Source organism: Meriones unguiculatus, chromosome 3 (assembly GCF_030254825.1).
Source record: "Meriones unguiculatus strain TT.TT164.6M chromosome 3, Bangor_MerUng_6.1, whole genome shotgun sequence".
Classification (NCBI taxonomy): domain Eukaryota; kingdom Metazoa; phylum Chordata; class Mammalia; order Rodentia; family Muridae; genus Meriones; species Meriones unguiculatus.
In genome coordinates, this window is record NC_083351.1 from 18,597,575 (window position 1) to 18,619,075 (window position 21,501).

At 43.0% G+C, this 21,501-nt stretch overlaps 1 protein-coding gene and 1 pseudogene across 1 annotated transcript in view; both read right to left on the reverse strand.

Annotated features, from left to right (window-relative positions):
• The window catches only part of Wasf2 (WASP family member 2), a 65,088-nt gene that overhangs the window by 23,375 nt on the left and 20,212 nt on the right, over positions 1-21,501 (reverse strand). The gene's annotated exons all lie outside the window — the stretch shown is intronic.
• On the reverse strand, positions 6,673-9,305 carry LOC110552693 (small ribosomal subunit protein uS9-like; annotated as a pseudogene).

Below are 21,501 nucleotides of genomic sequence, written 5' to 3' on the forward strand. Positions count from 1 at the left end.
AGGAAGAAGAAGAAGAAAGGAGGAGGAGTCATCATCATCACCATCATCAGGTTTACTCACATCAAATCCTAAAACACCAGCTCATCACCAGACAGTTGCTTGCAAACACAAAATGCTTACAACAAGCTAATCACTGCAGAGAGTAAAAGCAAACCAACATATCATTTCACCAAAACAAAACAAAAACCCCAAACTAACAAATACACAGAGAGGCAGAGGGACCCTTTGGAACAGGCTGCTCCTTGTTATGGCCATTTTGAGCTGCTACAAGTAAAAATAAAACAGGAAGCCAGCAGCCTGGGGAGTAAGACTTCCTGTCACCAACAGCAACAGCCTAGGAACTAAAAGGGCCAGCTGTTTGCTTCTAACTTTCAATCTCCCTGATGGTCACTGTGTGGCAGCTGTGCCTATCTTTGGGGTGCAGAGGTGTTTCCCGAATACTTGTCTACTGTCTACGGAAATGACTTCCATTCCATTTCTCTGCTAAGATCCTCCTTTGACCCAACAGGTTTTTAACACAAACTCCAGACTTTTCAGTTTTAATCTTTTAACTTAAAGCAAATGGCACAAGGTACTAAGATCACACACACACACACACACACAAACACATGGTGATTAGTGAGTCGAGAACACAGGAAAAAGAATCTAGAAAAGGAAAGGAGGCAGGAAGTTAAAAGTAAAATGCTGGGTCAGTGAATGGGCTTAGTGCTGCCAAGCCTGATAACCTGAACTCAATCCACGTGCTGCAAAGCAGCGCCTGTGAGGCTGGAGAGACAGCGGCTCTGTGGTTAAGGGTACTTACTGCTCTGCAGTGCACCTATGTTTGATTCTCGGCGTCTACACAATGGCTCATATTGGTAAATCCAGTTTCAGCAGAGCTAATGTCTTCTTCTCCCCTCCATAGTGCCAGGCATGCAGGAAGTACTTTTACATATATGCAGGCAAAACACTCACACAGCCGGGCATGGTGGCACACGCCTTTAACCCCAGCACTCAGGGAGGCAGAGGCAGGAAGCTAGCCGTGAGTTCAAGGCTCGCCTAGTCTACAATGCAAATCCAGAACAGCCAAGGCTACACAGAAAAACCCTGTCTCGAAAAAAAAAACAAAAACAAACAAACAAACAAAAAAAAAACAACCACACACATAAGTATGTTGTTCCCTGATACCTTCATATGTGTACCGTGGCATCTGTGTGCAACATGTTTGTACACTCAAAACAGTCACACATGTAAAACAAATCTTTAAAAATAAAAGACAAGAGTGAAAATAATAATATCAATACTGATTAAGACAAAACAATCAAAAAAACAGATCTGCTATTTCTTTTTAAAAGATGGGTGTTTTGGGCTGGAGAGATGGCTCAGAGGTTAAGAGCACTTCCAAAGGTCCTGAGTTCAATTCCCAGCAACCATATGGTGGCTCACAACCATCTACCTTGGTATCTGGTGCCCTCTTCTGGAATGGAGGTGTACATGCAGATAGAGCACCCATAGATTAGATGGATGGATGGATAGATAGATGGATAGATAGATAGATAGATAGATAGATAGAGCTTTGCTGAATGTGGTGGCCCACACCTTTAATCTTAGCACTTGGGAGGCAAGGCAGATAGTCTGTGTGTTTGGGGACATATAACGAGTTCCAGGACAGCCAAGGTTACAGAAGAAACCCTATTTTATTTTTTAAATGCCCTACGCGCAGGTACACCTACATGCCAGAAGAGGACAGTAGAGGGTACAGATGGTTGCTGGGAATTGAACTCAGGACCTCTGGAAGAACAGACAGAGCTCTTAAACACTGTGCCATCTCACCAGCCCCCAAGAAATCCTGTTTTAACACAAAAAACATTTCTGGGCCTGGAGAAAAGACTCAGTAGTTAAGAGCACTGGCTGCTTTTCCAGAAGGCAAGGGTTCAAATCCAAGTAACTACATAGTGGTTCACAACCAGCTGTAACTGTAACTCTAGTTCCAGGGGATCTGACACCCTCTTCTGGCCTTTGAGGGCACTGTAAACAGATACAGGCAAAACACCTACACACATGAAACTAAAGTCAACCTGAGGGATAAAAAGACATCTTTATTTTTCTTTTCCTTCCTTCCTTCCTTCCTTCCTTCCTTCCTTCCTTCCTTCCTTCCTTCCTTCCTTCCTTCCTTCCTTCCTCCCTCCCTCCCTCCCTCCCTCCCTCCTTCCTTCCTTCCTTCCTTCCTTTCTCTCCTTTCTCTCTCTCTCTCTCTCCTCTCTCTCTTTCTTTCTTTTGGTTTTCCAAGATGGTTTCTCTGTGTAGCCTTTGCTGTCCTGGAGTAGCTCTGTAGAACAGGCTGGTCTCAAACTCACGAGATCTGACTGCCTCTATGGCATTTTTCATCGACACCAAAAAGAAACAAGATTTTCTGCTATATGGAAGTACCTATACCACTTGCTCATTTTTCTTTTAGATAATCAAGGATTGGTGTCTTCTGTGAAAAAAGTATGAAATTATGCATAACATGAAACACACCTATAATTTGACAAAAACAAAATCCTACATCAGAATGATAATAAACTTAAAAATGGCAAACAGACTTCAGCCTTTAGAGTCTCCCTTTCATTTTTAACTATAGAAAATACATGGGTTTTGGAGTTAGGACATGCATGGGTTGGTCTCTTGACTCTGTTATCTCATAATTGTGATCTTCAACAATTTTCCTACAGACACTGAAAAAAATATATCTAAAATTTCCTCTATCAAGTTTAAAGGTGGGGGGTTTAGTTTTTTTGTAGTTCCACAAATCATAGGCAAATCTTCCTGTTGAATGAATTCTATTCATTGATAAATATTTTAAAACACTTTAAACCATGGACATATTACATAGATGAATGCAACATTCACATAAAAAATTTAAAGATGAAACCCTAGACTTCAATGATTTTGATGGGTCTTCCCCTGAAGCTGCTATACTCTCAGACCCCCTGAAATACAACAATCTCTCCTCCAGTCTTTCACAACTGTGCTCCTCATCTGAACCACAGAACAAAGGAAATGATTACAGTGACTGTTTCCTCAATTTTCCTCAACACTGTATATAAGGAGTGCCATTGTGGATGCCCTGGAGAAGTTAATCCCTCACACACAACAGGTGCCCAGCAACAACAGGCTTTCATTCTGCCACAGAACTCTGTTTAAGAAGGTTCCTCCTTAGCAGCACGGCTTTCCTGGGAAATTGGGAGAACACTGGGTGTTGAAGGATCACTGAAGCAAAGGTTCTAATTTGCATTTTAGATCATTCTTGTGTAAGGGCAAAGGTTAGAAGAGGCAGAAGGTTGGAGGTAGAAGATGAACTGAGAACCTCACAGGTTCAGAAGAGGGTGGACCCCGAGACCCATCATACCCCAGCTAGCACTTACTGAGAAACCAGAGAGGCTACAGGAGTGTAGGCCATTAGCCCCACCTCTTCCACTTTCCATATTGTCCTGTACAGCTGTAGTCATGAAGTGATAACGTTTGCTCCTTCAGTAAAATGAAAATTTTTACTAAAATTTAAACCCTAAATGCTAGTGCTGGAGAGAAATGTAAACAATGTAAGAACCAAAAAAGTTGTTCTTAGTCCAGAAAAAAAGTTGTGAGAGCTGGGAACACAGCTTGGGGGTGAAGCACTTGGTTAGCGTGCATTAGGCCCTGGGTTTGAGCCCCAAATAAAGTTTTAAACATAGGAAAGGAGTGGAGTGCCCTGTTTTTATGGAGTCGGTAAGTGTCTTTTCCAGTCACGTGTTAATTTTTTTATTTGGGGGGTGTCTGTGAGATGTATGAAAGTACACACAGAGAAGCTAGAGAAGGGCATCGGCTGTCTTCCTCTGTTGTTTCCACCTTATTCCCTGAAGACAGCCTCTTGCTGAACCTGAAGCCTGCCGCTGTGGCTGGCCTGCCTGGCCAGAGAGCAGCCGTCTCCACGCCACACGCTCAGGTTACATGCAGGCATAACCATGCCCTGGCGTGTGTGCGTGTGTGCTGGAGATCTGAACTGGGGACCTATGCCTGCACAGCAAGAGCTCTGACCTGAGCCCTCTCTCCAGCCCTTCAGTCATGTGTTACTTTTTATTAGGAAAATTGCATGCTATAGCAGTGTTTGCTAATCTGGGGATTTGAGAAGGTCTTATCTTGAGAGTTGTTACATAGAAAATGAATTAGAACTGTCAAAGATATAAAAAGTTGCAGAAATAAATTTCAATTTATCTAGACCTAGTTCTTTGTAACTAGAGCTGCACTATAGCAGAAAGGGTTCTCTTTAGATAAAAGCATGGGTATTCCCATCCTGCGGATGACCAGCTGTCAGGCTGTTGAGGGAAGAATTCCTACTAGGATATGAGGAGGTATTGGGAGGGTGGGGTCAAATAGGTTCAAGACTGAGCCAGAGAGATAGCCAGAGGTTAAGAGCATGTACTGTTCTTGTACGGGGATCTGAGTTCTGTTCCCAGCATCCATTTAAGGTAACTCACAGCCACCCGCAACTCCAGATCCAGAAGATCCCACACCTTTTTCTGGACTTCATGGGCATGTGTGTGCATACGTGCACATACGCACATACCCACCTACCCCCCATACATAATTAAAAATAAAATCGTAGGGGTTAGAGAGAAGGCTCAGCACTTCAGAGCACTTCCAGAGGACTGAGCTGAATTCCCAGCACCCACATGGAGGCTCATGACCATCTGTAACTCCAGTTCCAAGGGATCTGATGCTCTCTCTCTGTCCTCCAAGGGCACCAGGCACAGGCATACATGCAGGTGCCCTGACATACATGCAGGCAAATACCCCATATGCACATATTTTTAATTAAAAAATATGTATAAGGCCTTGGGTTCATCCCCAGCTGTATAAAAAAGGAGGAAAGAGAACCAAGAGGTCAAACTGGATAACCTCTACAGTGCCTTCTAAATCAGGGATGCAGGGTGTGAGGTCTGTCTGGCTGAGACATGTCTGTCTCCTCGCTGACCGTTAGGGTGATCTGGCTGATGAGGCTGGCCAGGCAGGTGTCCTCTTCCTTCTTCAGCTTTAGGCCTGCGCCCCCCTCCCCAAAAAAAAGGTGTATGTGTCCTTCTGTATGCACCAACACTGTACTGGCTGCACTCCCCTGTTAGAAACTCCAAAAAAGCTCTCAGAGATGTGGGCTGGGGGTACAGCTCAGTGATGAAGTGTTAAAGCACTTGCCCAGTGTGTATCTAAGGCCCTAGGTTTGATACCAGCAAAACATCCCTCCCTCAAACCCACACCCACAAAGTTGTAATTCTCACTAGGCTTCAGTCTCCTCAACTGCAAAATAAAGAGACTAAGCTAAATGATCTTCAAGAAACTTCCAAGGCCAGACACAGTAGTACACAGGGGAGGTTGAGGCAGCAAGGATTGCTGAGAGCTCAAGGCCAGCCTGGGCTTCTAAAATTTCTGGATTTGCTTCTAAGCTATAATAACCTCCTCACTTGGCCAACATCCACTTGTGTTGAAAACACAAGGTAAGAGAAATCTGAATTTTGTCAGCTACCAGGATCTATGAAATAGATATACAATTGGCCCAGAGAATATTCTAGAGAGAATACTGGGGTTAAGTCCTTATACTCTAGGTGGGTCCCAGGCCAATCTGAGAGAGTAATACCTGAAGAAGTCCAAAGGAAAAAGGTAGCTCTGGACCAGTTCCGGATCTCCAGGCCAGACCCAGAAGCAATCCCACATTCACCCCCAGCAGGCTGCAGCCTAGGGGAATAAATCCAAACACAAATAAAATCTCTCCCACCCACCCCCTACCCTCCGGCTCTGGATTGGCAGTATAGCAACCAGTCTGCATGCTGATGTCATAATGGGGCTTATACTCTGAGAGTGAAGCTGGATGAGAGCATCTTTCAGATAGCCCTCAAATCATGAGACTCTTCAAGCGTGCACTGGAGTTTACCATGGAATATATACCTATCACATAAGGTCAGGAAAAAGCTGCATAGTGTAGGGTGATGTAAAGGTTAGGACTGGAAGATGCTGCATGTGAGAGGAAGAGGAAGCAACAGTCTGTACTCCATACTCTGAACTCCTTCCTGTTCATTACTGGAAGAGATATGCGCCTGCCCATAGTGGCGATGATACTCATCTTGAGCTATTTATGATAAACAAACAAACAATGCTGCATTGAGAGCCAAGGTCACAGATAACACCTGCAGATTTCTTTGGTCACATCCAAAAGGCAAGGGCACATGAGCCACAGCCACAACCATCAGAAGGAAAAGGCTTCTCAAGGCAGTTCCTCTTTGAAATAGCCCTTCCTACTGATCAGCAGTAGGAGACAGGAACATGTGAGGATGCTGGGTGGTGGCAAATACGACTTCTGCTTTCACTTCAACTTTTCTCACTGCCCAGTTAACAGTGCTCTGAAAGGGGGCAAACAAGTTCATTTTGTAGTTTCCTCTTGCAAAAGGCAAATTTCCTTTTCTAAAATTGTGCACTGTGGGGATGGAAAGATAGTTCAGAGGTTAAGAACAATGGTTGCTCTTCCAAACGTCCTGAGTTGAATTCCCAGCAACCACATGGTGGCTCATAACCATCTATAATGAGATCTGGTGCCCCCTTCTGGCCTGCAGGCACACATGCAGGCAGAATACTGTATAAAAAAATGAATAAATAATCTTTTTTTTTTTTAAATTGTGCATTGTGGTGGCGCACACGTTTGATCCCAGCACTCAAGAGGCAGAGGCAGGCAGATCTGAGTTCCAGAACAATCAGGACAACACAGAGAAACCTGTCTCAAAAAACAACTACAAAAAATTGTGCATCCCATCAGATTTAATATGTTTTAATAGCTGAGTGTGGTCTGTAATCTTAGCACTCAGAATGCAGACATAAGGCCATCCTTGGCTACTTAATACTCGTCTCTTTCGTTCAAAAAAACCAATGTTCACTGAGAAGTCAAATAACCATCTGACTTTAGGCTTCGAGACAAAACCCAGTTCTACCATAGTCTAAGCTGGTGCAATAAAACAGTGGGCTGGAGATGGCTTTGTGGCTAAGAGCATTTGCTGTCTTCCCAAAGGACCTGAGTTTGATACCCAGCAACCACATAAGGTGATTCACACATGCCTGCAATGCACACACACACACACAAAAATCTTAAAAATCACAACTAGCCAGACATGGTGGCACACACCTGTAATCCCAGCACTGGGGAGGCAGAAGCAGGAGGATCTCTGTGAGTTTAGGGCCAGCTTGATCTACAAAGCAAGTCCAGGACAGCCAAGGCTGCACAGAGAAACCCTGTCTCAAAAAAACTAAAAACAAAAGCAGGACAACTGTTGAATACAGCAGCAAGGACAAGAAAGAAAGCTTCCTCGGAGACTTAAGGCACACACCCACTTCCTGCTGAAACACAGGGTGGGGCTGAGCTGACAAATATAACCTAACCACTCTTTCCAAACACAAGGCATTACTGACAAATCAGGTTAGGTCACGGAAACAATGTACAACAGAGATGGCAGGACAAGAATGTCCTGCAGTGGACAGAGAAAACATGACTATGAAAGGCAAGCAAGAGAGCCTGTGATCTAAAAGTAAAAGAAATTTCCAACTTGATAGAGTGACCTCTGGCCGACATGCAGTCAAGGTAAAGAAGCTTCCTATGCTAATTTGGCTGAGACCCACCTAGGAAACAGGATTTCTAAATTTTAATAACATACTCCTTGAGAACACTGTAGACCCAAGGACCATCCACACTTTGTAATTCCACAACTTTTTTTTTTTGAGACAGGGCTTCTCTGTCTCAAAAAAACTGGAACTCACTCTGTAGACCAGCCTCAAACTCAAAACATCCACCTGCCTCTGCCTCCCTGAGCGCTGGGATTAACCAGCTTAATTCTACAACTTTCCATTAATCATTGGGGTGATTCCACCTTTCATCCTTACCTTTATTACTGTTCAAGCTTTAGTCACAACTCTGCTCTTCAAACTAAGATTGGTGATTCACCTCCTTCAAAATTAATTTCTTCTAGAAATTTTCTACATAAGTGACCAAAATTAGGCTCTATTTTCAGGAGAGTTGGATTCACCTGGTTTCCCAAAACATAATGCTTTTAAATTGTGATTTAAAACTGATTCCCTAGATTAAGAAATGTAATGATGACTGAAAATTGGAAATAAAATTTTTGTCTGTTTGGTTAGTTTAACTGTAGCATTGAAAAAAATGCTCAAGAGATGCTATAAGGAACTGAGACTTGTATTCTCAGCTCTAGAAAAAAATTATTTCTCTCATTCCTTTTATTTATTTTTTATTGCAAAAAGATTTCATCATAGAGTATTCCTTGTATATTTAATTTGGCCCAATGACTTTCAGCTACAAACAGTTTACATTTTTCTAATCTAATGTTAATTTCCAGTAATATGCATATTGTCAAAATGGTATGGTTCTAAATACTTAAAACTACCCATCACCTTTTTGTTCTGTTTTTTAATACAGGGTCCCACTATGTAGATCAGGCTGTTTCACACTCACAGAGAACCACCTGCCTCTGCCCCGAGTGATGAGATAAAATTATGTCACCATGCCAGGCCCTAAAATTAGCTTTAATTAAATATATATTATTAATAATTTCCCTCATCAACAGAAAGAAGTCTTTTTCCTAACATTTGCAGAGACCAGATTTCGTTCAGCTGTCGTCATCAGTTAAATATTAAATTACACAAGACCCCATCAATGATCAAGGAACACTGTTTAAGAAAGAATGCATGATCCAGAGGAAGCAGGAAGTGGTGTGGAATGATGACTTCCAGGAATGACCTGTCAGTGCACTCTTTTTTTTTTTTTTTTCTTTTTTAAATCCTAGGATGTTTATTACAAAGTTAACCCTGGGCTTATCCGTAGGATTTCTGGTATCGAACACGGGCACCAGGACCACCAAACTTTTTGAACTCACATGGACAGGGGTCAGCTACAAGCAGGGTCTGATCGTACTGAGGATTTGTTTGATCACCTTGTTAGGGGCTTCATCCACATACTTTTGGTAATAAGCCATGAGAGCTTTGGAGATAGGCTGTCGGGTGGCATAAATTTCGGCCACATGACCACCACCCTTCACATGGGCCCGGATGTCCACACCAACAAATTGCCCAGAAGCAGAACGGGCTCCAGTAACCTGTACTGCAGGGTGTGCGCTCGATCATCTCCAGGGATGCCTTGTTTCCATTTACAGTGCCCCACGGCTGTGGCTGTCTTCCTGCACGGACTGCAACAGACCCTTGGACGGCACAGCTCCAAGTGTGAACACGAGCTCCTCACTACGTAGGGCCGCCACCGGGAAAAGGGGTCAGTGCACTCTTGACCTCAGCAACAGGGATTGGACCCGCACAACTGCTGCTGTCGGCACTGGACGTTGAACCCTCATACAATTCTACATGTGTGCCATGGCACCGCCACCCAAAGTAAATAATGTTTAATATATAGATATATTAAATGTTTAAATATATATATTAAGTGTTTAAATATAAGAAGTGTTTTCTACATGTATTTATGGAGACATAGTCTACATAGCCCTGGCTGACATAGAGCTCACCATGGAAACCAGGCTAACCTCTAACTCACAGAGATCCTCCTGCCTCTGCCTTCTGGTTGCTGGGATTAAAGAGATGCACTATCATGTCAGGGTGAAATAAACATTTAAGACATTAAAGTATTAGTAGGGCCAATTAGAAATAGGAAGGCAATCAATTCAAGTGGGAAAGAAATAAGAAAGGGCAAAGGGAAGTGAAAATAACCAAAATACATTACATGCATGTATGGAAATGTCATAATTAAGGGCCGGGGAGAGAGCTTAGTTCTAAAGTGCAAGCATGAGGATCTGGGTTCAACAACCACATAAAAAGTTAAGTGGGACAAAGAGCTCTCATGATCTCAGCAATGGGGAAATAGAATTTGAGGATGACCTTGAACTTCCTGCCTCCAACTCCCAAATTCCAAGATTACAAGCATGAGCCACTATGTCTGGTTTATGTGGTGCTGAAGATTGAACACACACACACACACACACACACACACACAGAGCCTCCCTCGTGCATACTAAGCACTCCTTCAACTTCCTCACATCTCCACTCTGCAGCTGGTCTCTATGCAAGGTTTATTCATTTCATTTCCCTACTCTGGGGCAGTGAGGACGGTACTGAGATATTGCCTTTCTTTCTCGGCTCATCCAAGTAGCAGTGAGTATGGCACAGGGGCCAAACTATCTGTTCAAGGCACTGACCTGCCACCGGTGGGACAGATACAGAGGCATATAAAGTGAAGAGGGAAGGAGACCACCAGAGCTGAACTGCCCATCAGCCACTGATTCTCATTCATCTCACTGTCCAACCATTTTAATCTCTATGATGTCTCACTTCGTGTTTCAAGCTTCTCCATGCAGTAACTGCTCCCTCTCTGGAAATGAGCAGCCGAAAAAGTAACTGACTGTACCCAACTGAGAAAGGCCACAGAAAAAGAAGGTTGCAGCACAACAACCAAAGAGGAAATTCAGCAAAATATTCTGCTGACAGCTCAGGGCAGACACAAACACGCCGTGTGGCCACGGAGCAGGCGGACGCAGCAGTCTCGAGATGGGACTGTACACCAGGAGAGGGGGAGAGACCTAGCAACCCCGGCTCCAGCTGAGCAACAGGGAGCAGAATTAGGGAGCAAACAGCCATGCAAGTCCATATCAATGAGCCCATTCTGCCAGCTGCAACAAGAATTCCTTCCTGAAAATGTGTCACATACTCATCTGTCACAAACAGCCAAGCCACCAGCAACTGAATAAGTCAGTGAGGGTAGCTGTACCTCCACTTCCCCTCACAAGGTCTAGTCACCACTCAAAACATGGGAATTAGAAGGAAAATATGTCTGGCAGAGGAAAAATATAGATACCTTTCTGCCCCGAGTTTCCTAGGAAGTAACCAAACTTGATAAGCATTTTTGAGTTCAGAGCTGCAAAAACATAAGAGACACATTCACTCCACCATCAAAACATTCTACCTTGGATGTGCTGGAAAGTTGGTCTAACCTCTTAGTCTGTTCCCTAACCTGATAAACTAGCGTGACTCCTATTCTGTAAGTTTATTTTGAAGAAACATAAAGCACAGATATACTATGTATGATGCCAGGCTGGGAAGACAGCTGCAAGTCCCCAGCATTCATGGAGAAGCCAGGCGTGACAGTACAGCCTGCATCCCAGTACTATAGCCCAGGGACAGAAGGGTTCCTGGGGCTAACTGGACTGCCAGTCTAGTCTAATGGTGAGCTTCAAGCAAAGAGAGATCATGTCTCAAGGAAGGCATTCTTGTTTCGTTTCTCTGTACAGCCATGGGTACTGTGAGCCTGGAACTCACTCTGTAGACTAGGGTGGCCTTGAACTCACAGAGAACTGCCTGCCTCTGCTTCCCAAGCACCACCACTTCCCAGAGAAGGCGGCATTCTGAACATTGTCCCTTGGCCTCTACATGCACACAAATACACACGTTATCTCCCCACATAATTATCAATGTGCACACGCGCACACACACACAAAGTAGCCAGGTAGGATAGAGCAGGCCCATGATCCTCATAGTTAGGAGGCAGAAACAGGCTGATCTCTGGGAGTTTTTAGCCAGTCTGGTCTATATAGAGAATTCCAGGCAAGCAGGACTACACACACAGTGAGACTGTATCTTAAAAAAAAAAACAAAAAAACAAAAAACAGTGTATGACTGAAATGACAGCAGTAGTAAGTAGGAATAATGGTAGCAGCGGAAGAATGGTTAGCTCAGTGGTTTCAGAGCACTTACTGTTCTTGCAGAGGACCCAGGTTTGGTTCCCAGCACCCATACTGGGCAGCTCACAACTGCCTCTGACTCCGGCTCCAAGAGACCCAGTAATAGTCTCTGGTTTGTGAGGGTACCCATCCTCACACGCAGGTACATATACACCAACACAGAATTAAGAAAGACCAGCAACATGGCTCATCAGGTAATGACCCTTGCCACCAAGTCCGATGACTTGAATTTGATCCCTGAAATTGCCATGAAACAGCAGATACCACGTTCTACAAGTTGTCCTCTGACCTCCACTTCTGTGCCCAAACACAGACAATAAAAATAAACAAAGAGGGGACTGGGTGGACACAGTCCTGAAATTACAGCACATGGGAGGCTGGGGTCCTAAATTCAAGCCAGTCTGAGATACACAGCAGGACCCTGTCTTAGAACCTAAAATGCAGAGGTAACACATTTGACAACAGCTTTGAATTTCATCCTAGAATTAATTATGGAAAATATAGGAAAGTCACTATTTTTAGTGGACTTGTATTATATACTTCATCAAATCTGAGACTACTGACGGTAAAATGCTTCATGAGTAAACAACCAATAAAAATGTAGCCCAAAGTACTCATCTAGGAATGAATGAAATAAGCAGGGTGCTGCAGTGGCACAAGCCTGTGATCCCAGCACTCAGAGAGGCAGAGGCAGAAGGATCGCCATGAGTTCGAGGCCAGCCTGGTCTACAAAGCAAGTCCAGGACATAGAGAAATCAAGTCTCAAATAAAGGAAAGAAAATAAAAGAAATATGAGGCTAGAAAGACAGCTGCTATCCAGAGAACCAGGTTCAGTTCAACACCCATGTGAAAAGGCTAACAATTGCCTGTCAACTCTGGATCCAGGGGATTCTACAGTCTCTTCTGGCCTCCAAGGACTCTGACATATATATAGGATATACACAAACACACATGCATTTTTAAAAGTCTTTTTTAAAATGCATCTTTTTGTTTTGTTTTTCAAGACAGGGTCTCTCTGCACAGCCCTGGCTGTCCTGGAACTCACTCTATAGACCAGGCTGGCCTCAAACTCAGAGATCCACCTGCCTCTGCCTGGGATTAAAGGCGAATGCCACCACCCTGGCTCTGAGTCTCTCTACTAGCTGATTTTTCTTCTACTTCTAGTTATAAATGGTATGTCCTTGAATGTTATATACTTTTGTAAATCAGTAGTCTAGCCTCAAGTTCAGAGATCTGCCTCCCAAGCTGAGATTAAAGATATGAGCCACCTTGGCTAGCTAAGTATTTTTTTTTTAAGACTTTATTTATTTATTTATTTAATGCGTATTAGTGCTCTAAGAGGGCAGTAGAGGGTGTAGATGGTTGTGGGCCACCATGTGGTTGCTGGGTATTGAACTCAGGACCTCTGGAGGAGCAGACAATGTTCTTAACCATTGAGCCATTTCTCCAGCCCCTAGCTAAGCATTTTTATAGTGAATACTTTTGGTTAGTATACAAGCCAAGAGGCTTCATCGGGGCACATCATACATATGTGTCATTGTGCCTTGCACACATTTGCTTATGCCTTCCAGGAGAGACAGGTTTTTGGTTTTTTGATTGCTTTGGTTTTGGACAGGGTCTCACTATATAGCCCTAGCTGGCCTGGAATTCACAGATTTGCCCAGCCCTGCTCTCCACCCCCAGTGCTAAGACTAAAGGCCTAACCACATACCAGCCTAGACAGACAGCTTTAATGCTGGGATTGAAGGCGTGTACCATCATACCCAGCCCAGACATCTTTTAATCTCAGGTCCAGAGTCAGCCTATAATCCCAGTATGGCAAGCTGCAGGCAGTTGGATCTAGTTGGACCAGCCTGGGCTAAAACAAAAAGAAAAGAATAAAAAGAAACCCAGGTCCGCTGGGCAGTGGTGGCACATTCCTTTGATCCCAGCACTCAGGAGGCAAAGATAGGTAGATCCCTGAGTTCGAGACCAGCCTGGTCTAAAGAGAAGAGTTCCAGGACAGCCGGGGCTACAGAGAGAAATCATGTCTTGAAAAACAAAACAAAAATTAAAAGAAACCTAGGTCCATCTGAAATCAAAGTTCATATTCTTCCCCTACACACTGCAAACTCCTCACAAAATCTATACAACGGGGGGCTGGAGATAGGGCTCAGAGGTTAAGAGCACTTGCTGTTCTTCCAAAGGTCCTGAGTTCAATTCCCAGCAACCGCATGATGGCTCATAGCCATCTATACTGTGATCTGGTGCCCTCTTTCTGGCTTACAGGCACACATGCAGGCAGAGTACTACATACTGTATAAATAATAACTAAATAAATCTTTAAAAAAAATCTATACAACAGATAAATATGCTTGAATTTCTCATCCAAGGGTAAGCGTTCTAAACCCCAGAGTAGGATCTTCTCCCTTAAAAATCAAGACTGGGCCAGGCATGGTGGTACAGCCTGTAATCCCAAGAGGCAGAGGCAGGCAGATCTCTGTGAGTTCAAGGCCAGCCTGCTCTACAAAATGAGTCCAGAATGGCCAAGATTACACAGAGAAACCCTGTCTTAAGAAACAAAACAAAAAAACAAAAAACCAGACTGCATGCTAGCACAGGAAAGCTTCCTGACATATTTATCCTAGAACAGAAGTGGTGTTAATGAGAATAACAGTGCTTTCTCCCTCTCTGCACCCAATTTTAGCCAGCTGCTCAGGGGCTTCACGTCTTTCACTTTAAACAACATAAACACTGGCTCATTTAAAGTGCCAGCCTCAGATGATACACTTAGATGCTACTGCTTTAAAATTAAAAAAAAATGCCATTTTTGGATAGCTAGGCACTAGGGGTTTCACCATTTTTGGCTGGTTACTTTTATCTATAGATCCCAGAGAATCACTTTAAGTTTCTGTCTGTTCACTGCTCAATCTGTCTTCACCAGGGACTTCTTTTAAAAAGCATGTAATCTCTCATCTTTTTTTTTTTTTTTAAACAATAAATCAAAACATATTCCTACGGGTAATTCCTAAACTACATATGCATGTTTTAAAATAATATTCTTGTAACATTTTTCCTAAGAACATAGTTGTTTTCACCCAAGTCAAGATAGTAATACCAGAAATGAGTTTTCCCCGATCCCTTATAGGGCATACTTAAGAGATGTCTTTTTAAATTACTAAACGTAAATAGCTCATTAAATATAATACAATTACTTTAATTGTAAAAAGGGAGTAATCCCACTATGTACATGTATTCTCGCCTAGTAGATTTAATACCTTAAATTAATCTTTTCAGCATTAATATTTTAAATTAACCTTTGGCTTTGAAAAAATGTAAAAAAACCCTGATGTTTCTCATTTAAAACATACGTGTATGCATGTAAAGCCATACTTTACTGGGTCTTGTTGCAGTTTTAACCACACACAGTTTTGTCGGGAATAGTTCATCCCTTCACACAGGCCTAATTATATCATACCTGCCCAAACTTAAGTGGTATTCCCTATCTGCCATAAATTACATGAAAAGGTCTGTGTAAAATTCCAATGCTCAAGTGGGACAAAAAGCCAAAGATAAATTCTGTAGCGTTCCAATCCACAAAAATCTCACTCCAATACAAAATCTGTCACCAGAATGTAAGGGTACAGTGATCTACATTTTCTATTTCCTAATTTCTACTGTCTTCACCACCCAGTTTCCTGGGACTACCTCGGGACACTCTTCTTATTCTCTGGGTCTCTCCCTTCAAGTTTGCCATCATCACATTCTTTCTGAGCAGCCATCTGGTTCTTTGGCTTTTACTGTTTTCTGTTAAGCAACAGTAAAAAAAAAAACTGTATAGCTAAGTCTCTATTAACTGCTTTGAAAGTGGGCTCCAATATTTTCAAAGTACATCAATTAGAATAGAGGAAAGAGGATCATACACACACAAAAGAAATGACCAGGTTTAATCTTGGCAAATGCTGTGGCACACACCTGCAATCCACCATGTACTCAGAAAGCTGCAATGGGATGATCAGGAGTTTGAAGCCAGCCTGAGCTATATGAGACCCTATTTTAAAAAGTATGAGGGCTGGAGAGATGGCTCTGTAGGTAAAGATGGCCTTGCCACCAAACCTGACCCCCACATGGAGGAAGGCGATAACCAACTCTTTTTTTTTTTCAATATGTGAGTACTTCATGTAGGTGTATGAACCATGTATGTACCTGGTGCTTGCAGAGGCCGGAAGTGGGCATCATTATCCACTGGAACAGTAATTAGAGACAGCTGTGAGCCACCGTGTGGGTGCTAGAAACCGAACTCAGGTCCTCCAAAGGAGCAGCAAGTGCTATGAACCATGAGCATCTCTCCAACCTTGAGCAGTGACTCTTGCAAACTGTCCTCTGACCTCTCTATACATGGACTCAGTTCAATTACTGTTATAAATGCTTAACAGTTACCAAAAGTTAGTGGGTGGGAGGGGGTCTTGAAATCTGATGAAGATCACAGCATTCCAGTGGACAGCTTCTTTAAAAGCCCACAAAAAGAAACTTCACAGATACAGGGGTGCATCAGCAGCTAAAACTAAGCCCCATTCAAAATTTCAATGATTCAAGTTTCGTCTTGATAACACTGGTATTTCTGTCCAAAATATATCTTATTAGGCAGCTCTTGAAAGTTAAAAAGGTGTCTTTAAATGCCTGCTGACCTAAAATTGCCACGTTCTACACTCTAAAGGGACTGATTCTGTGCAGGACAATAAGATGCCAAATTCTGCTCAATGAAGATCAGAATACTATTTGGTGAACCTATTCTGCACCTGTAAAAGTAAAATAAGACTGGCTTGCACATCCCTAAGAGAGCATAGTATTTATGTGGGCTCTCCCTATGACCTCCTGGCAGAAAATCTAAGAAAGTCCTTTTCTGAGGCTAAGGGGCAGACCCAAGACTTTCAACTACCTATTCAAGCAGGGTTACAATTCCCCTCCTCCATAATTAAGTTCCCTTTTTCACTCTCCATGCATGCATGAGTTGCTGTGACACTGACATGGGGACCTGACATCAGTCTCTGAAGGTCATTTAAGTCTTTCTAAGCAGCCCTAAAATCTATGCAACATCCATTCTACAATGCCTGAATGTAGAATCTGACATAGTCTTCAGAGCAAATCACCGAAACAATAAGAGGGCTCTAAAAATATGAATCATAAAATGAACAAATCAAAGAAATAAATATGATAAAACTCAGCTACTCAGGAGACAATAGTAGGGTAGTTGAGATTGCTTATGCCTTTTATCCCAGAATGTAAAAGGCACAAACTAGAGGGTCACTACAAGTTCAAGGCTAGTCTATTCTACCCAGCAAGTTCTAGGCAGCTTGGGTTATACAGTGAGACCCTGATGTTATCTAACACAGGGAAAATGAGCTTATTAATACTACCACCTACATAGCTGGGTGCAATAGTGCACACCTGTGATCCCAGCACTTGGAGAGGCAGAGGCAGGTGGATCTCTAGGAGTTCAAGACCAGCCTGGTCTACACAGTGAGTCTAGGAGAGCCAAGGCTACCCAGAGAAAGAAACCCTGTCTTAAAAAAGGGGAGGGGACAGGGTCTTGCTAGGTTGCCAAGGCTAGTCTGAACTCCACCTTTAGCCCATGCAGGCCTTGAGCTTTCAATCTTCTGGCCTCAGCTTTCCGAGTAACTATGATAACAGGCTTGTGCCACCAGGCCTAAGTCCATCTTGGTTCTCTACATTTCACTACACCTTGTTCTATTCAGACAAGGGCTACAATTGCTGACTTTCTTACTTGCTGTCCTATAACCTGACGTTATAGGTGTGCATCACAATTAATTAAAGGTGTGCACACCTTTAATCCCAGCACTTAAAGAACCTATAACGTTCTTTGAGGCTGGCGATATTGCTCATCTTAGTCTTAAACCTGCAACCGTATTAGGAAGCAAGAGAACCTAGGCCTCAACTCCCACAGAGATGAGGCTGTGGATAACGTCTGTTCCACAACACTGAGGGGAGACAGCCAGTCTTCATAGCCCAAAGCACAGCCTGTTCTAGGTTTTGTTTAGCAAGACAAGGTCTTTCTACATAGCCTAGAACTCACTCTGTAGACCAAGCTGGCCTCAACTCAGAAAGCCACCTGCCTCTGCCTCCAGAGTACTACTGGTCTAAAGGCCTATGCTACCATACCCAACATCTGTTTTAGTTTTCTGTAGGGTTTTTGGGTTATTGTTGGGAAAGGGTCTCCTGTAACCCAAGGCTACAGTTTTTGAGTTTGCTATCTAGCCAAGGATGGTCTTGAACTCTTAACCCTTTTGCCTCTACAACCAGAATTACAGGTCCATTTTTGTGGTGCTGGGGTTCAAACCCAGCAGCTTCCAGCATACTAGGCCAGCACAACCAGTAGAACCACAACCTCAACACTAACTTATATTAAAATTCATAGCGGCAGGAATTGTGGTGCACACCTTTAATCCCAGCACTTATGAGGCACAGACAAGTGGACCTCTGTGAGTTCAAGGATAACCTGGTTTACATAGTGAGTCTGAGGATAGTCAGAACTATGTAGGAAGACCCTGTCTCAATCAAAACAAAACAAAATTCCAGCAGCTAACCAGCTCATGACACAGACAGGATCCACATACACTCCCCAAACTCAGGGAGGTGATGAAGCATTCCATCTGGGACACAGTGGAAAAATTAGGAATTAGTTAAAAATTAGAAATCAGCTAGAGGCTTCTGAAAGTGATACACATATTTTAATCACAGCAATCAAGAAGGAAAAGCATATGGATCCCTGTGAGTTCAAGGCCAGCTTGGTTTACACAGTGAGTTCCAGGACAGTCAGGGCTACACACACACACACACACACACACACACACACCAAGGCGACCACATGATCTGTCTGCCACATCCACGATTGCATTTTATCCATGCTTCTCAGAGCTCTTACTAACATGAGAACATGATAGTATTATCATCAGGCGAGAAAGAAAAACTTCCTTCCAAAAGGCCAAGGATGGTCATGAGACTTAGCCCATATCTAAGCTTCAGGGAAATCCAGAATGTTTTAAACTCTCTAGGCTGTTGCTGTAAACTATTAATAAAACACCAAACCCTTCCTTTTCCTTCCAAATAAGCTCTTCCCTTCTCTCAGTACCTTCCACATGTCCACCCACCTGCCTGCCTTTCTGTTTCACTCCACTTTCCTTCACTATCCCTTTTCCTTTCTTTCCTCCTTCCTTTACAGAGACAAAGGCATCTGGCACACAAACAACAAATACAAAAATACATGAATGACAACAATAAAATATAGCAAAACGGGTTTATAGAAGTGATATCCCACCCTATCATTCGCCATTTGTTCATTCACTGACCCAAATGCAGGCTGAGTACCAGCAGTGTGCCTTGTGCTAAAGAGTGATTCCCTGAGCTTGCAAGCTGCTGAAGCAGACCTACATGAAGGGACACTGCTACTCTCTAATAAGTGTGACTACAAATGTTAAATTGAGGTGTTACAGAGGCATCTGGCTTACTTGGGATTGGAATGGAGTCAGTTAAAACAAAAGCACCTGGGCCTGCGGTGGTGGGGCAAACCTTTAATCCCAGCACTCCCTAGGCGGAGGCAGGTAGATAAATCTCTGTGAATTCCTCACGCCTGGTGTACAGAGCAAGTTTCAGGACAGCCAAGGCTACACAAAGAAACCTTGTCTCAAAGGGGAAAAAAAAAGTAACTGTTTTTATTTTTATTCTGTCTGAAAGGTCTTGCTGTGTATCCCAAGTTAGTCTTTTTTTGGATACAAAGTCTCACTTCATATCCAACTGGCCTTGACTTACTATGTAGATCAGAGATCTATCTGTGCTACCATGCCTGGACCAAGCTCAAATTCATATTCATTCATTCATATTCTCTCTCTCCCTCCCTCCCTCCCTTTCTTGTTTGTTTCTGAGACAGGAACTATTATGTACCTCTGGCTGTGCTGGAACTCAATATTTAGGTCAGACTGGCCTCCAAATCCAGGTAGATCCACCTGCCTCTTAGAGTGCTGGGATTAAAGGTGTACACCACCACGCCCAGCCTAAACCTCAAATTCTTGATCCTTCCATCTTGGCCTTTGGAATCCTCAAATTAAGAGGGAGGGAAGAGGGGGAGGTGCCTTTAATAACAAATAGGCTAGCTACAAGAGTTTCAGGTAGACAGAGCAGAAGTGCAGAGTGCAGAAGGAATGTTCCAGGAACAGCGAACAGCTTGGTAGGGCTGAAGTACAAGAAGTAATGAGTGATGAGCCTAATAAGGCAGACAGAACTGGAGACACAAGGGCCTTACATGGGAGGCTATAGCACTTAGAGTATGCTGAAGGCTACTGGGAGCCATTTAAAATTGAGGGCAGAGAGTGACATGATCAGATTTGCATTTAGAACGCTCTCTTTGGCAGCAGTGTGGAGAATGCACTACATGAAAGGGTGAAAGACTGAGGCAGAAGCACTTCTAATTGACTGATAGAATCTACGGAACAGGACGGGAAAACTGCAACAGAAGAGGACAGAGTGCTCCACACTTAGAAAGGCAGTTTCTGTCCGATAACAGCATCTGCCTTTAACATTTAAATTACATTGCCCTGAGTAGTCATTTTTATATATTTTTTGCTTTTTAGGTTTGTGTTGTTTCTTGAAATATGGTCTCCAACTAAGCCAGGCTAGCCTCAAACTCTCAGCGTATTGAGGATGACCTGAATTCCTTATCTTCTTGCTTTCACCTCCCAAAGTACTGGGATTTTTGGTGAGTGCCACTATGCCCGGTTCTAATGCAGTGCTGGGAATCAAACCCAGGTTTTTGCGCATGCTAGGCAAGTACTCTACCAACTGAACTGCACCACCAGTCCTAGCTTGCATCAGTTTTTATATTCTGAAAAACTTGCTTATGTATGAAAGCAAAACTGGTGAGAATATTAAGCTATTGTCAAGTGTTACAGCTCTTCATGATTTGTAATTATTTATAAACTATAATTTTTAGGATTATTTTATTATTAAAAGCTATAAACTTTTTCTTTTTTTTTTTTTTTTTTTTTGGTTTCCTGAGACAGGGTTTCTCTGTGTAGCCTTGGCTGACCTGGACTCACTTTGTAGACCTCAAACTAGCCTCAAACTCACAGAGATCTGCCTGCCTCTGCCTCCTGGGTGCTGGGACTAAAGGCATGCGCCACCACCTCTGCCTAATGCACACATTCTTTAGTAACTTTTTTATTTTATAACTTTTCTTGAGATAATGCTGCTATAACTGTACTTTATTTGTTAATACTAACGTACAGTAGCCTATTATATGAACATATCGTGTTTTGCTTATCCAATCTCGAAATAATAAATAGCTTTTTTCCCCATTTCTTATTATTTTTGTTAGTTTACTGCCAATATAGTTGTTGCTATGGACACTTTTGTAAATATGTCCTGGTATACTTGTATAACATAAGAATTCTTTAAGGTCAGGCTGGCAAGATGGCTCAGGAAGTAAAGGTACCTGCTGCCCAGCTACCATACCCACATGGTGGAGGAAGAAAACCTACTCCTGTGAGTAATCCTCTGACCTCCCAACACACACTGTGACATGTTCATGCCCACATTCATAAAATACACACAAAATATGTTTAATAATTTTAAAGAATCCTTAAGGTAAGCCAGGTGCAGTGGTGCATGCCTGTAATCCCAGCACTCAGCACTCGGGGAGGCAGAGGCAGGAGGATCTCTGTGACTCTGA